Raw genomic sequence first — 15,878 nt, forward strand, 5'->3', positions numbered from 1 at the left:
GCAAAAACCATGCAGAAAAAAATGTGTAACTCGTGCGACGAAATGCTGTTGGTAATTATGGGAAATTCTTAAAAAATGATCATATAAACAGTGCTTGAGGACATCAAATATAAAACATGTTCAAGCATCATTCCAGGAATTACCAGTAGGCCTGTTCCAATCTTGCTACAAATACAATAAAAGACATTTCGTACAAGAGAAGCTATGGACGCTGAGGCTCTGTGAATCGAATGTCAGACAAAATTAAAAAGCATTAGATGTGCTACCAGACGCTCTGTATTGAACGTCTGGTTCTGGAAGGACCAAATGAAGATATCTCACCAATAAAAAAAACATTCATACTATCAGGAAAATTAAGTTCCAGGGAAGCTACACACGTCCAAACATCAAATCAAAACCAATCGTAACCATGAGGAGTAGAGGAACTTAATTATCAATGATTAATAGCTGGCAGCATCAGATTTAATGTGTTCCCAGCGCAGAAAAAAGAAAAAGTGGCGTGGAGGTAATCTTCACTCCTGAGAGGTAAAACATTTCATCAGATAATTACAGCAGCATTAGCTATTAGTTTTTAAAACTATCTATCCTGCCATTATCACATTTCAAACATTTCCCTGATCATCCGTTAAGAAAAGGTGGGGCTTACTTGTATTATGTACCTTAAAATTAGCTACTATAAAAAAACTCTTGTTTTTTTTCCATCTGTCCATCCACCTGTGCTGTTTTTGTATGGTAACACTACGTCCTGGGCTTTAGATAGTTACATTGAGCCTAAAACTTACACATAGCGTAACTATCTAAAGCCCGGGACGCAGTGTTACCATACAAAAACACCACAGGCGGATGGACATGTGGTGAAACTAAACTGAATTTTAGGGCCACATTCGGTACGATTTCATTCAACCTTAAGCCCTCCTGCACTAGCTTTGAATGAGACCAAGTTACAGTGCTGAGGAGTTTACTAACTTACTTAAAGTCAAGAAACCTTGCATTTTATTCAACAAAAGTGCAGTTAAGAAACAATCAACTGTATTTCCTGCACCAATTCTTTTTGAGTGATGCCACACGGGTTCACAAAGACGCATTTAAAGGTTTAATACATATAATTAATATTTAAAGAACAGAACAATTATTCAAATTACGTTAAGAAGCAAGAAAACGAACACATTACTGCAAAAATTATTAACAAAACGTTACGTTACTTCGATGGAAATAAAACTTAAATGGCAAACAGGATCTCAGAATATCCTAATGAAGAAGTTACTGCAATGGCGACGACGATTCACGAGGTGATGTGGCTATATCTTACAAGAATATCTTCTTTTACTTGCCTTCGTGGAGTCAGATGCTAGAATCAGAGAGCTTCACCTTTCCACCCTAGAAGAAAACTCGGGAGGAGTATATTGCATAACACAGTTGTCACATATACAAAAATTACAGGGTTATGTAACAAACATCAATTTAAAAATAAACAAAGTGCTTTAATCGTAACCCAACATACAAAAAAAAGGGGTTTCGTCCAGAAGGCAAGCATAAATTACTGGCATGTGCCCTTACAATAAGAAAATAATATATATATATAGTCTCCACTGGAAGAAGTTTGACAACACTGTAATTATACGTCATCTAATTATATAGAGATGGACAAAATATGCAAAAAAAAGTGGTTTATTACTTTGAATATCAATGTACTAATTTATACCAACTCATTGCTATAGTTAATATAATAAAACTACTTCTGTGGAGCAAAATAATCATATAACGTATTTTCATAGAAACTGGGAAAATACTTCAAAACAAGTACTCATAAAAAAACTAGGAAATTTTATTCAAGGGGAATAAATGGCAATTTTTGACAGGACAGATGAAAAAAAACAGAGTATAGTTTTCATGACTATCTATCCCTACCAACATCGCACTTCAAACACTTCCATCATTATCTGTTTTTAAAGTAAAGCGCTTATCTGCATTATGTTCCTTGTAATTAACTATCCCATTTCCGTTTTCTCAGAATGACTGGCCGCTCAAGGAGGAGAGTCATCCACGAATTCGCCATCGTCATCGACGAAGAGGAAGGCCAAGTGACTAGGGTATAATAATTACGAAAACTACTTCTGAGGTCGAACCCAGTGCTCGTAATGAGAATGGGAAGACGCCGAGGATGTTTTTCCTGTTCGTTTTACGTTGTACTAATCGTCGGATTTTTTTATCCTCTTTGGGAAACTGATACAAAATTCCGAGGATTGTTTTTTAGAAGTAACAAGTAACAAATAATTAGAAAAGCATTAAGGAGTTCAAAGGCGATAGAACGGCACCTTTTGATACCAGTTTCTCTCCCGAAAACAAGGTTACATTTTGTTCTCCGCTGGTAAACATGTTTTTGACCTCGTCCTATAAAAATTGGTGTTGCTACCTGGCTAAAACATTTTCCAGTGTTCTATAAAACATTTTACTTATAATTCTGAGAGAATAATAATAAAAAAAGAAAAAGGTTTGAATCTTCAACGTGAAAGGCCTGAACGCAAGAAAAATGAGACTAGCTTGGCCATGAGAGTCCATTAGTGGGATGAAGCCTAAATCCCCGAGAACAGAATTTTTTTATATTTTTAGTTGTTTCTTACTTTTTTTTATCACTTAGCAAAGTCCTTGATCAAATACTTTTGTCGAGTGAAAAATGCTAACCCTAAAGGTAAAGTTTGTGCTCAACTCGTGCATTTCCTGGGACCAAGTGAGAATTTGTAATGCTGTATTTGAGTTTTGTATTCGTTACGTCGAGTCTGTTTTAATAGAACGGTTTTATTTCTACGCCGACTGAAAACGGAAGAGCTTAAAGTCCACTTATTTATTCATGTGTGATTTAGATGTATGTGTAACTTAAGTATGTGAAATACACTGCTATGAATGTATCATTTAGCCATATGTGAAATGTACGCGACTGCTAATGTGGAATTTAACCAGGTGTGCGATTCCCATTATTTTAACCACATTTGACTGAGAAATTATGTGATTTAAGGGTGTGGAATCGACTTGGGTATTACTGCGAGAATTTTACCGTGAAAATAAGATAGATGTCATAATGAAAAAGATATGTATGGGTCGGTATGCTGTTGGACCTGCTACCATCGATGGCCGCGAGTTCGATTCTTGGCCATTCCACTTAGAGATGTGTATTTCTGGTGATCGAAGTTCACTCTCGACGCGGTTCGGAAGTTACGTAAAGCCGATGGTCCCGTTGCTGAATAACCACTGGTTCCATGCAAGGTAAAAACACCATACAAACTAACAAACCAAAGGAATTTTGAAAATATCTCGCATCGCTGTGAAATGTGTTCATAAAGAAATAAATCCTGGAAACTATATGAATTGAAGACGCCTCTCATAAACTCGTTGCTTTCCTGCTGGTAAACATTTTTCAGATTAATAAACCTCTACTTGATTCTACCTGATGAAATTCGGTTTGATGAAAAATATTTACGTAGATATAATACTTCCATTACTCTCCTCAAGTTTCATGACATTTTTAATATTTATAGTTGGAAATTGTTGAGGCAAATTACAGAAAACTATTTTTGTGACATATATAAAATACGCATTTTTCTTTGCCAAATGTACAGAAATTTATGGAATGTTAGCTGACATTGAACTCATTTTGAATGTCAGTCATTACGTTTCCCATTATTAAAAAAAATAATGGGGAAACTTTTTTTTCCTTTTTTGCATATTATTGCAACTTTTGTTTTTTCCTCACCGATATTACAGGATTATATCGACATGACATCGATATTTAACGTCATCGACTCGACTCTCTCTCATCGTCATCTGAATCAGCCAAACTTTCTTGGTCACAGTCATCAATCAGCTCCATTTTTCCTCAGAGATTTCCGATGCACCTTCACCTCACATGACCTTCTGCAAGCCATCCGCTGTACGAAACCGTCCATCCACATCACCTCATCCATTTTGATGAAACCCCTTGAAACCCGGTCTCGAAAAGGCATCACAAACGGACACTGCTATAGTAAATTCACATCAACCGTGCATTTGACGTCTAGGTCAGTCCCTTACGACGCTCTGATTGGCCGTTGATAAGCCAATCACAGGGCTGGAAACTCTCAGTCTCTCGAGAGAGTTCGCATATAGTCAGGATATATGTCCCACCTCTCCTGAAAGACGTATCCCTCAGGAGAGGTGGAATATAGATCCTACCCATGTGAACTCTCGAGAGAGACTGAGAGTTCCCAGCTCTGTGGTTGGCTTATCAACGGCCAATCAGGAGCGTCGTAAGGGACTGGCCTAGACGTCAAATTCACGGTTGATTAGAATCAACTATAGTACGTAAATGGTAAGAAATGTTTTTAGTGTTAGAAGAGCAGAATTTTTATCTTGTGTTGTTCAGTTTCATCCACAATCAGGCTTTGCTTAACGTTTGATGATTTGCTTTTATTTTGCCGTTATGAATATGTTTGCAGGTTTATTTTGCATAGTTTAAAGACTCTCATTTTAAGATTTTTCTTTTCATGTTTGAATCTCTGCAATTTCTTTATAGGCATACTTATCTATATTTATAGATTTTCTTTCCTTGTACGCTTGTCAAATGTCATGCACATCCATGCTACATCGCTCTTTATAGTTTCTCTTTTGGAGGTTTTTCTTTTAAACGTTTTCCTTTTAATTGTTTCACTTTTAAAAATTTCTCTTTTAAACTTTTTCTCTTTAAACTTTTCACTCGGAAATGTTTCTCTTTTGAAACGTTTCTCTTGTAAACGTTTTTCATTTTACCTTTCGATCGTAAACGTTTTGCTTTCAAACATTTCACTTTTAAACATTTCTCATCTAAATGTTTCGCCTCTAAACGTTACTATTTAAAACGTTTTGCTATTAAACATTTTGTGTTGCAACATTTCGGTTTTAATTGTTCATTTTAACGTTTGCTTGACGAAAACGTTTTATTTTTAAACCATTTTCTCTTAGAAGTTTCGTTCCTAAACGTTTCCCTTTGAAACATTTCGTTTTAAAACATTTCGCTTTTAAACGTTTTGCTCTTAAACGTGATTATATTTCGCAGACTATATTTTTGCATCAGAAATATTTTCTATAAAGTATATGACGTATATATTTATAGCAGAACAATCCAGAATTATTATCATCTTATTTTTCTTTTGTAAAAAAAGCAACCAAATACACAGTATATAATGTATAGGAATTCTTTATCTACCAACACCTGATGCTTATTTGTGCATTTAAATTAACAGCGGTATGAGATAATTAATGGTAACTGCAACCCATTAAAAATCCTGTTATTTGCGAAGACTTAATGTAAAATAATATCACTGATTTTCCGGTAATGAATTTTGTTAATTGCGTAATTACCAAAAAACGTATATAGATATGATAGAAAGGTGAAACAAATATATTTTATTTTCTTTTAAATATTCAAAGAAAAATGTATTTTTCGTGATTTACTAATGAATCGAACTTGTCAGCTGTCCATCAGTGTCAAGTTAATCTGACATACTAATTATGTAGCTGTTGATGTATCATTTGTTTAATTACAAGAAAATTATTATCGGGATTGATACAAAAATAACGCATAAATACTCAAAACTTCGCAAATGCAATATCTGTGGAAAGATTTACGGATATACAGAAGTTATCCAACTCATCAGGGATGTTATACGACTGATTCTGAATGTTTCGGTTGAATGGAAAGACGTACAGATTTTAATTGACTGATTCTGAATTTGTCAGCTGAATGGAAAGATAAACAGATGTTATGCGACAGATTCTGAATGTTTTGTTTGAATAGAAAGAGATACAAATGTCCTTTGAATTTTTGTTTGAATAGAGAGATACAGATGTCATTTGAAGGTTTTGGTTGAATAGAAAGCGATACTGATGTCATTTGAATGTTTTGGTTGAATAGAAAGAGATACAAATGTCATTTGAATGTTTTGGTTGAATAGAAAAAGATACAGAAGTCATTTGAATGTTTTGGTTGAATAGAAAGAGATACAGTAGTCATTTGAATGATTTGGTTGAATAGAAAGAGATACAAATGTCATTGAATGTTTTGTTTGAATAGAAAGAGATACAGATGTCATTTGAATGTTTTGGTTGAATAGAAAGATACAGATGTCATTTGAATGTTTTGGTTAAATGGTTGAATAGAAAGACATATAAATGTCATTGAATGTTTTGGTTGAATAGAAAGAGATACAAATGTCATTTGAATGTTTTGGGTGAATAGAAAGAGATACAAATGTCATTTAAATGTTTTGGTTGAATAGAAAGCGATACAAATGTCATTTGAATGTTTTGGGTGAATAGAAAGAGATACAAATGTCATTTAAATGTTTTGGTTGAATAGAAAGAGATACAAATGTCATTTGAATGTTTTGGTTGAATAGAAAGAGATGCAAATGTCATTTAAATGTTTTGGTTGAATAGAAAGAGATACAAATGTCATTTGGATGTTTTGGTTGAATAGAAAGAGATACAAATGTCATTTGGATGTTTTGGAATTAAAGAAAGAGAATACAAAGGTCATTTAAGTTTTGGTTGAATAGAAAGAGATGAAAATGTCATTTGAATGTTTTGGGTGAATAGAAAGAGATACAAATGTCCTTTGAATGTTTTGGTTGAATAGAAAGATACAAATGTCGTTTGAATGTTTTGTTTAAATAGAAAGAGATACAAATGTCATCTGAATGATTAAAAAAGTTTCATTTGAATGGAACAGATACAGATGTTATGTGACTGATTATGAACATTTTGGTTGAATGGAAAGCAATACAGATGTTATATGAGAGATTCTGAATGTTTCGGTTGAATAGAAAGAGATCCCACTAATATGTTACTGTTTCTGAATGATCCAGTTGAATAGAAAGAGATGCAGATGTTGCCGTAAAGGGAAAGCTATGGGAGATAATATCTGTTCTAAACATAGTTACGTAAATCATCACAATACCTCTTTCATCTCGGTGGGGTTCTTTAAAATGAATGGCAGAGCTGAATGGTACTGATTGCGAGTGAATAATCTGTTTCATCCGTATTCTGTAGAATTAACTAAGAGCACTATATAGTTTTCGACGCTCCAGTTCCGTTCAGTTAAGAATTAATTTCATACTTCAAAGTTTTTTTAACTCTCGCTAACAGGGATATTTGATACGAAAAAGATATAATAGACCGGAGTTTGCTCTCTCTCTCTCTCTCTCTCTCTCTCTCTCTCTCTCTCTCTCTCTCTCTCTCTGCTACTTATCATCAGGAGTAATATAGCAGTTCATTAACTTACTTGGAGGACCCTGTCGAGTTTATTCATATGGAATAACTAATCTGTCTTAATATATTGTAATAACTGAAGTAATTCTCAGGAACTTCGAGGCTGAGTTATGATGTTCGGATATACTTACGCGCGCGCACGCACAGTACCACACTACACACACACACACACAACACACACACACACACACACACACACACACATAACACCACCACACACATATATATATATATATATATATATATATATATATGAATATATGTGTGTGTATACATACATGATATATATATATATATATATATATACGTATGTATGTATGTATGTATGTATAATATATATATATATATATATATATATATATATATATATATATATATATATATATATATATATATTTATATATCTAAGTCTTATCGCTTGGCGATAGACTTTTTGTGTTCTCCTTACGACTGTCATTCGTAAGTATTTTTGGTTCCTCTCATCTCCCTTGGATATCTTAGTAGAGTGGTTCTTTCTTGACTAAAGGAGATGATTCAAACAGGCAAGTTGAAACAAGGATAACAACTTTATCTGTAACTCCCTACTAGGAGATGCAGCTCCCGGTCGGAAGACCGATATGTTTGATGGTTGGCGTGGAACTGCCATTCTAAAGCATCGCGTCGATAGCGGAACATTAGCTATCTCAGCAATTCATATAAAAAAAACATACGTAGTCCGCCGGCTCGGAAGTTACAAGTTTCCGGCGTAGGTTAACAGGTCACCGCTTCCCCATGGAAGTTGTTGTGCAAAGTTATCATAAACATAAAATGTTTGACAAAGCTTTGTGAGCTAGATCAGGCTACTCTGCAGGTACAGCTGCATATCGTAATCTAGGTCTGCTTTGGTCCACGTTAAAGAACCCTCCTCAATGCATGACCTCAGGTCATGGGTTTATATTTACAGATCTTGTAAATCTAATATATGTAATTATTACATTAGGCTCGGACTGCTACCTATTCAAGCCTTGAATAAAAAAAAAAATTACTTTAAACATTGTTCATAGGAGCGTGCTCGTAACATACGTCTAGGTATAACATAATAAGTGATTAAATGCATAAAAAAGGTTCTGTTACATACCCTTGTTGACATATTTATAAACAAGATAAATGCATGGAAAATATAGATCCATGTTTGGTAATAATAATGATTAGGTACCCAAAACAATAAAAAGGTAAAAATCAAAAGATTAACATGTATACATGATTAATATGATAACAGGTAACCTGATTAAGAATAATGGTTACTAAATAATGATTATAGCATGATCATGGATAATTGTTAAAGAGTACTTGACATTCTTTGTGACAGATAAATATAATTGTACAATGGTATAATAGTATAACTATGGAAATCTGCAGAAAAGCAATAAATAGGGCTGATATATTTTATTAGGTGCCCGAAAAATACCTTTAGGAATATATTAATGTATAATATTGGGCTATAATGCTTTATTAGGCGCCCTGGAGATACTTTAACTGTTCAAATGCAAAGGCGTGAGTCTTTCTTGTCCTACATTTTTGCCAGCATACGGACCGCTTTTCACACACAACACAATTCCAGACAGTTCCTAGGCACGAACTGAAGTGGCCAGGTTCAGGCGGCCCTAAACTCAAACGACTTGAGTTTAACGGGTACGTCTCATCTAGACGGGCCAATACGTTCCCTTGGAGATCCTTCTGTTTACGCCTCAGCCTACGCCAAGCAAAGATGTTGACGGCGATAACCAATATGGCCGTCACGCTGAACACGGCTAGCAGAATGTAGTAGCGAAGATTTTCTCCACCTGCATAAGTCGGTGACGCGTGGGTCATCTCAGCCAGTTGCGTCAAACGATGAGCTACTCGCGCGTTGTATGGGAGAGGTAGTGACGGGATGATTGTGGAAGCCCAACGTGTAGTTCGCGAAATACGCCTTCTCACGTATTATCGTGTGACCCCTCTGACGGTGTAGTTTGTAGATGTCCCCGTACAACCATCGGCTGCTACGAAGATAGGGGCATGGGCGGTGGTACTGTCCGACACACGACGTCGAATCCGGCCTTATCATAACGGATCCAGGAACCATTATTCATCCTGTAATTGAATTTATTACCGTAAAAGGGATAAAGTTTCCCGTTTCCCCCAGACAACCTTCGCTTTGTATGAGAGAGAGAGCCCGTTTAGCACTATGTCTAACTCACATGAATCCGTTGATATAGGATAGAATTCAAAAGAGTCAGCTGTACAAATTTTATTATTCATGGCTTCTGAACAGTGAGTGAGTTTATCTAAGTCTTTATGATTGTAAAATGCTTTCTTATCAGAAGAAATCAGTACATGGCCTCCGTTAAATTGGATATTACTGGATTTGAGTTATTCGTCATGAAAGTAGGAAACGGTGCTATTTTGTATGATTGCCAAGCATCGGAAGAATCAAAAGGAATTGTGATCATAATCCTATAATTTTCAAAGCTGACTGGATATTAGGCTATAATAGAACATCTACTTTTATGGGTCGTCTTAATAAACGGAATATAACCTAGCTTCTCCCGTCCGTTTTCCAAAGTTAACGTCAGATCTTTAATAGGCATGAGGTGAGGAGATAACACACCCTTTGTTGCTAACGTAATTGCTTCTACGTAATCTTTTGACTTTTCATAAAATGTGATATTTTCACACGGATATGATCTATTTTCGCGAACTATAGTAAGCTAACGTAGCCAGCAAATGTTGAACTTCCATGACCTGATCGATATTATTTGAATGTTCATTAACGATACTCATTATTTGATTGATCGAAGATAACTGGCTGCGAAAGTTCAGATAAAGCCAATTCTGTTTTGTGTTGCAAAAACTCAATTCTTTTGTTTTTGATTATTTATCTTAAGGCGATTTGAGATTCCTAAGCCTAGATTCGCAACTGATCCTAAGATGTTTAGTCCAGCCAGAATAAGCGGGTTGCGGCGTTCAAGAGTATTGAGCCGCACAGACCACATCAGCAGGTCACGAGCGAGTTCTTCTGCCTCGGCGGTTTTATTTTGTATGTCATAAGACAATTTCCGCGACGCTTAGTGATTTGAGCTAGCGAAATCTCTGAGTTAGCATGAAAATTACGTTCGTGCATTTCCTTTAGGGAAATACCAAACCTCATCAGGTCATTCTTTAAGTTAAGGACGTCATCTTCAGGCAAGAAAAAGCATGCATATTCTACTTCTATACAATATTAACTTGACCACGATGAAATACATCATCTATTCTCTCGATAATCGAGCCATGATTAAATTCTATTTCTTTCGTCCTAGCGCTCTTTCCATACAACAAAGATGTCTGAATACACAATATCACTCTAACAATAACAGATTTCATTTTTGAAACCTGCAATGAGTAACACATATGTAATAACTCGCGTAAAAACAATAGGTTTACATACAATATGATTAAGTATTATATATATATTATAAATTATTATACAGGTTTCATAAAATACAACCATTTTTTTTCCCATCACTCCATCTACCTTTCTTTAGATTCTGATATGTGCCAATGGGGGACTATTCTCACATCAGTGGGTTTGGATACATTTTGAACCCTAACTCTATTGGCCGTTAAATTTTTCTAAAAATGTTAAACGGGCCTTCAAACTTAGGTGTCAGTTTATAATTTAAACCTTTACGTACGTATACTTGTATGTATACCTGATCGCCCCCACGGCATATGTTCTAGTTGGCTTAGCTATTTTATCATGATTTTTTTTCATTATTATTTGTGCTTCTTCTAGATTCTTACGAATTATTTATTATCGACTTATGCTTGCATCCATAACATCCTTTAGAGGATTTGATAAATTAGTTGTAGGCTTTAAGATGTGGAAAGGCGTTCGGGCCGGGATACCGTACAGTGCCTCGTGCGGTGTCATTTTAATAGACACATGATACGAGTGATTAAGTGTGCTTAGTACCGCAAGTATGGCGATGTCCCAGTTGGGGTCTGCCCCCCCTAGGGTGACCCTTAAAATGTTTAAAACCTTACGATTTGCCCCTTTCCACTAGCCCATTAGACTCTGGGTGTAGATCATGGTATTGATTTTCTTTATACAAAGGAATTCGCACAAGGAGTTAAGGAAATGATTATTGAACTCCCCGCCCGAGTCTGGATATAATGATGTGGTGGAATTCCATGTTTACAATGTTAGCACTCGTAAAACTTCCTAGCGCACTCGACCGCGGTTTTGTTTTAAGCGCTATAAGTTCTCTATATCGAGTCAAGCGTCTATAATTACTAGGAGTGCTTATTTCCTCTGTCCGACTCGTAAAATCCTGTTAATAAATCTAAATGTACTCTTTCAAAGGGTTGATTTGGCAACGGGTTAAGCCCCTATGGCTTGACAGTGTCCTTCGTGTGCCCTTTGTATTCTTGACAAGTGCGACAATTTGCTATGTGCTTTTTTATATCTGTAAGCTCGTATTCCAATAAAATAAGGATTTGGCTTTCTGTGACATCAAGGTATAACCCGGGTGTCCGTGCAGTGATTTTCATGCAACCACTTTAAGACAGTGGGTATGAGTGAGATAGGCACCACCACCTGGTTGTTATTCAACTGCGGTGTGTTGCGGGTTTTCCTCGTCACAGATCTACCACAGGATATTGTCCTGTAGGATATAATTCTGCTGCTATACTTTAGGTATTCCTTTTCCTTCGGATTTCCGTTTAACGCAATGATGATTTTTCTATTTGCGGATCTTTTCTTTGTTCCGTCCGTAATAGTTCAGCACTCCAGCCCAGATCTTCCTGTTCAGATATAGTTTTTAACAACGGGCGTGGAGGTTGAGATATCTATTAATTCAGCTAATGGCTCGGTACAAGATGAAGAGGGGTTGCGTGATAATGCGTCAGCAATGATATTTGCTTTCCCAGGTAAATAACCGATCCTCGCGCCAAAGTCCCTGAATGATCATGTCCACCGAGTTCGCTTGGGGCTGTGACTAAAGCCTTTAAAGAAGTCGGTTAGGGCTTATGATCAGTGAGAACCTTTGACGGGATAACCGTATATGAATGTAAAGTGCACGAGTGAATTAAACAATAGCGAGCCCTTCCTTGTCTATTACTGCATATTTACTTTCGGAAGGTCTCAGTTTACGTGAATAAAAAGCTATAGGAAAAACTGTTTATCATATTGTTGAAGCAATACCCCACCTACTCCTAGGTCTGAGGCGTCTGTTGCTATGAAAAATTCCTTACCGAAGTCAGGAAATTTCAAGATAGGAGAACTACACAGTTTCATCTTTCAATTTATCGAACGCCTGTTGATGAATTTCAGACCATACGAAATCTACGCCCTTTTTTATAAGATCGGTTAGGGGAGCGGCTATGATTGAGTAGTTGCGTATGAAGCGGCGATAGTAGCCGCTACATCCTAAAAATTGCTGTATTCCCTTGACGGTTAGTAGGTATCGGAAAGTTACGGATAGCCGACACCTTATCATGGACGACTTTAAGACCTTCACTAGAAACCGTGAAACCTAGATAGACTAGTTCTGTTTTAAAAAATTCACTTACTTACTTATCTTTACCCTTAAATTATGCTGCCTTAATCTTTGTAGCACTAACTCCAATTTACGTAAATGTTCTTCTAATGTGTTGGAAAAGATTACTAGGTCGTCCATGTAGGCATGTAGGATATCTCCCAACAAGTCTCCAAACACGATGTTTATCATACGGGATAAAAGTTATAGAGCACAACGTAAAACCAAAAGGCATACGCAAAAATTCATAATGTCCCCTGGCTGTGCTGAAGGCAGTGTATGGGATACTCTCTTGTTCCAACGGAATCTGATGAAATCCTTTAGTAAGTCTAGGCTTGTGAAATATTTATTCTGGCCTAGTAAGGATAGGATATCATCGGTACATGGTATGGGAATCTGTCAGGGATTGTTTCTTCATTTAAACGACGAAAATCTACGCATATCCGCCAAGTTCGATCTTTTTTCGGTACTACTATTAACGGAAAATTATAAGGGCTATTTGATTTCCTAATGACTCCTTCTTTTAAACATTTTACCTACTTCCTCTGTTATCTCATTCTGAAATTTCATAGGAAGTCGGTACGAAGGTACATAGATTACTTTCTGTTTGTCCTTGAGCCTTATTTGATGCTGCGATGACATCCGTTTTTCTAAGGTTCCATCCGTGGTGGAAAAAACATCATGATATTTAGTTAAAAGATTCAAAAATTTCTGCTGAATTTCTTCTTCTTGAATGTCCTTATTGATTTTGTTCTTTATAGATTGCAAAGGGGTTCATCCGCAACTGATTGAGCGTGATTTATCTCAGCTACGGTAAGAATGCGATGTTTATAGACTTCGGCATCCAAGATATGTTGATTTTTGTGATTACTAAAGTGGTATTCAAATGATTACAGACTTCGATGTTACATTGTTGTTGTGAGCCGACGGTATAAATGGCTTGTGTGACGGATAAATCCGTGTGTTTTCAGAGTTTCGGAAAGGATTAATGTTTCAGATCCTGGCAAGGTTCTCTTTACACGCACTAATATATTTGAAGTTACGTTAGGCTCGAGAGTTTGCGTGCAAGCTGATATTACGGGTGAGCGAGAGTTCTGTTGGGTTGGCCTGTATTATTTCTTGGTTCATGAGACAGGTGCTTGGTTCCGTAATGTAAGTGACAACTCTGTCTGTCTCTTTATTATCTAAAACTGATTTTAGGGTATTAGAAGACCTATAGAATTTCCCTTTGATATACACGCCGTGTTTTGCAGGTGCTAAGATAATATTTTGAGTGCCCATAGACGGGTATCCGATAATTACTGCGGGATACATATTAATGTTTTGTACAACGACAAAGGTATCAGCAAACGTGCGCTTACCGACCTTGTACTGTACATGAGTTACGCCCACAACATTTAATTCATTATTCCCAATGCCTGAGAGCCTTATTCCGGACTTTTCTATAGGGAAATTTGAAAAGAGTAAATGATGAGTTCTTAAATCCATGATATTACGTGGACTACCAGAATCAAAGAACAAAGTGAATGACTTATGGTCCCAATTTACTGCATGTAAGGTTGGTCGCAACTCGTCTTGACTAATAATTGCATGAATTTGTTGCAAATCTACGGGAACCTGCACAGATTTTTTTGATTCGGCCGTGTGTTTCATAGGAAAATCAATTGTCTCACATGATCTGATAAATGATTAAACTGATTATTTGATACAAAAGATGTTGATATTGATGACCCAACATCGCCCTCTCCCCCCTTGGAGTGAACTACGTGGTATTCGTTTTGTTTATCACACCTTGAAAATTCGCTTGCCCTTGCGAGTTCTGGCTAGACGGCCCAGGAACAGAGGTTCCTGAAGCACGATTTGTTTGTTTCTGCTGTTGTGCAGAATTTCCGTTTGGTTGTTTCTTCTTATAGTACTGAGGACCCTTCTTTTTATTTGCACTGGCAACTGGTTGCGTGTTTGTAGCATTCTGCTGTTGATTCCTCGAGTAGCAACGTTATATGAATGAGTTGAACTATTGTGTATTGAACAAAACGCGTCCGACAGTCTGAAATCATGTGACCTGGTCGTTTACAGTTATAACAAACCATCCCTGCAACTTGATTATTATTATGTACCACATTTACTTGTTGTGGCTTGTTCTCATTTTTTGCAAAAACTTGAATGAGCGAAGGATCTAGGTCGGTACATTTAGACATGTGTTTTTTTATTTGTTTATACACATCTAATTCCGTACTGTCGGGCTGCAATTTTTTATCAAAACACCGTACTAACGCTTCAGGCAACATTGCAGTGATAGAACGTCAGGTAGATCAAACGGATAAAATCTTTGCACTTTGATTTTATCACCCGCAACCCATCCGGAGTTACTTAAACTATCCCGATATTCATTTAGCCGGTCGGCAATTAGCGCCGCCCGCCTCGACAACATTGAGCTGAGTCATGGAGGCTTGGTTAAGGATATTTCTCAATGCCAATACTACATCTAAAGCCTCTTCACCTCCATACACGGCACGTAATCTAATTTTGAACTCGTCCCATGTAAGCGCCTCTTGGAAAGAAACCCCCCTTAGATACGCACTTGCGTCACCTTTTGCAAAGTCAATGAAGCTCTTGGCCTCCTGTAATTGTACTGCTGGGTCTGTGATGCTTTTTGCATTTAAATGAGCGTCTACAGATGATCCATGCCTCAACATTTGAGGCAGGAACCCATTGACCCGACCTTGAAAAGGGACAATCGCTGACTCGCGCTAACGAGAGTCACCACATTGGGGTTGCCAGTGGAGTAGTTGCCATTTCGACTTTCACTTTTTTCTTATCACTTCTATTCCTTGCAATCCTATCAAAATATCTATAAGAGTACACTCGACCACTACGTAAACGCATAAGCAATGTACTGTATAAGTGTGTTATAATAATAGGAGAATCCCCCAAAAGATACAAAAATACAGATAATATGATAAAATATATCGGAGAATTCCTGCAAGAAACGGTTAATGACAACGAGAAGAGAAAAAAAATTAATCTGCGGGCGAGAACTCGTAGTTGAAGATTGATTCT

The sequence above is a fragment of the Macrobrachium nipponense genome, chromosome 42, assembly GCF_015104395.2.
Source record: "Macrobrachium nipponense isolate FS-2020 chromosome 42, ASM1510439v2, whole genome shotgun sequence".
Lineage (NCBI taxonomy): Eukaryota > Metazoa > Arthropoda > Malacostraca > Decapoda > Palaemonidae > Macrobrachium > Macrobrachium nipponense.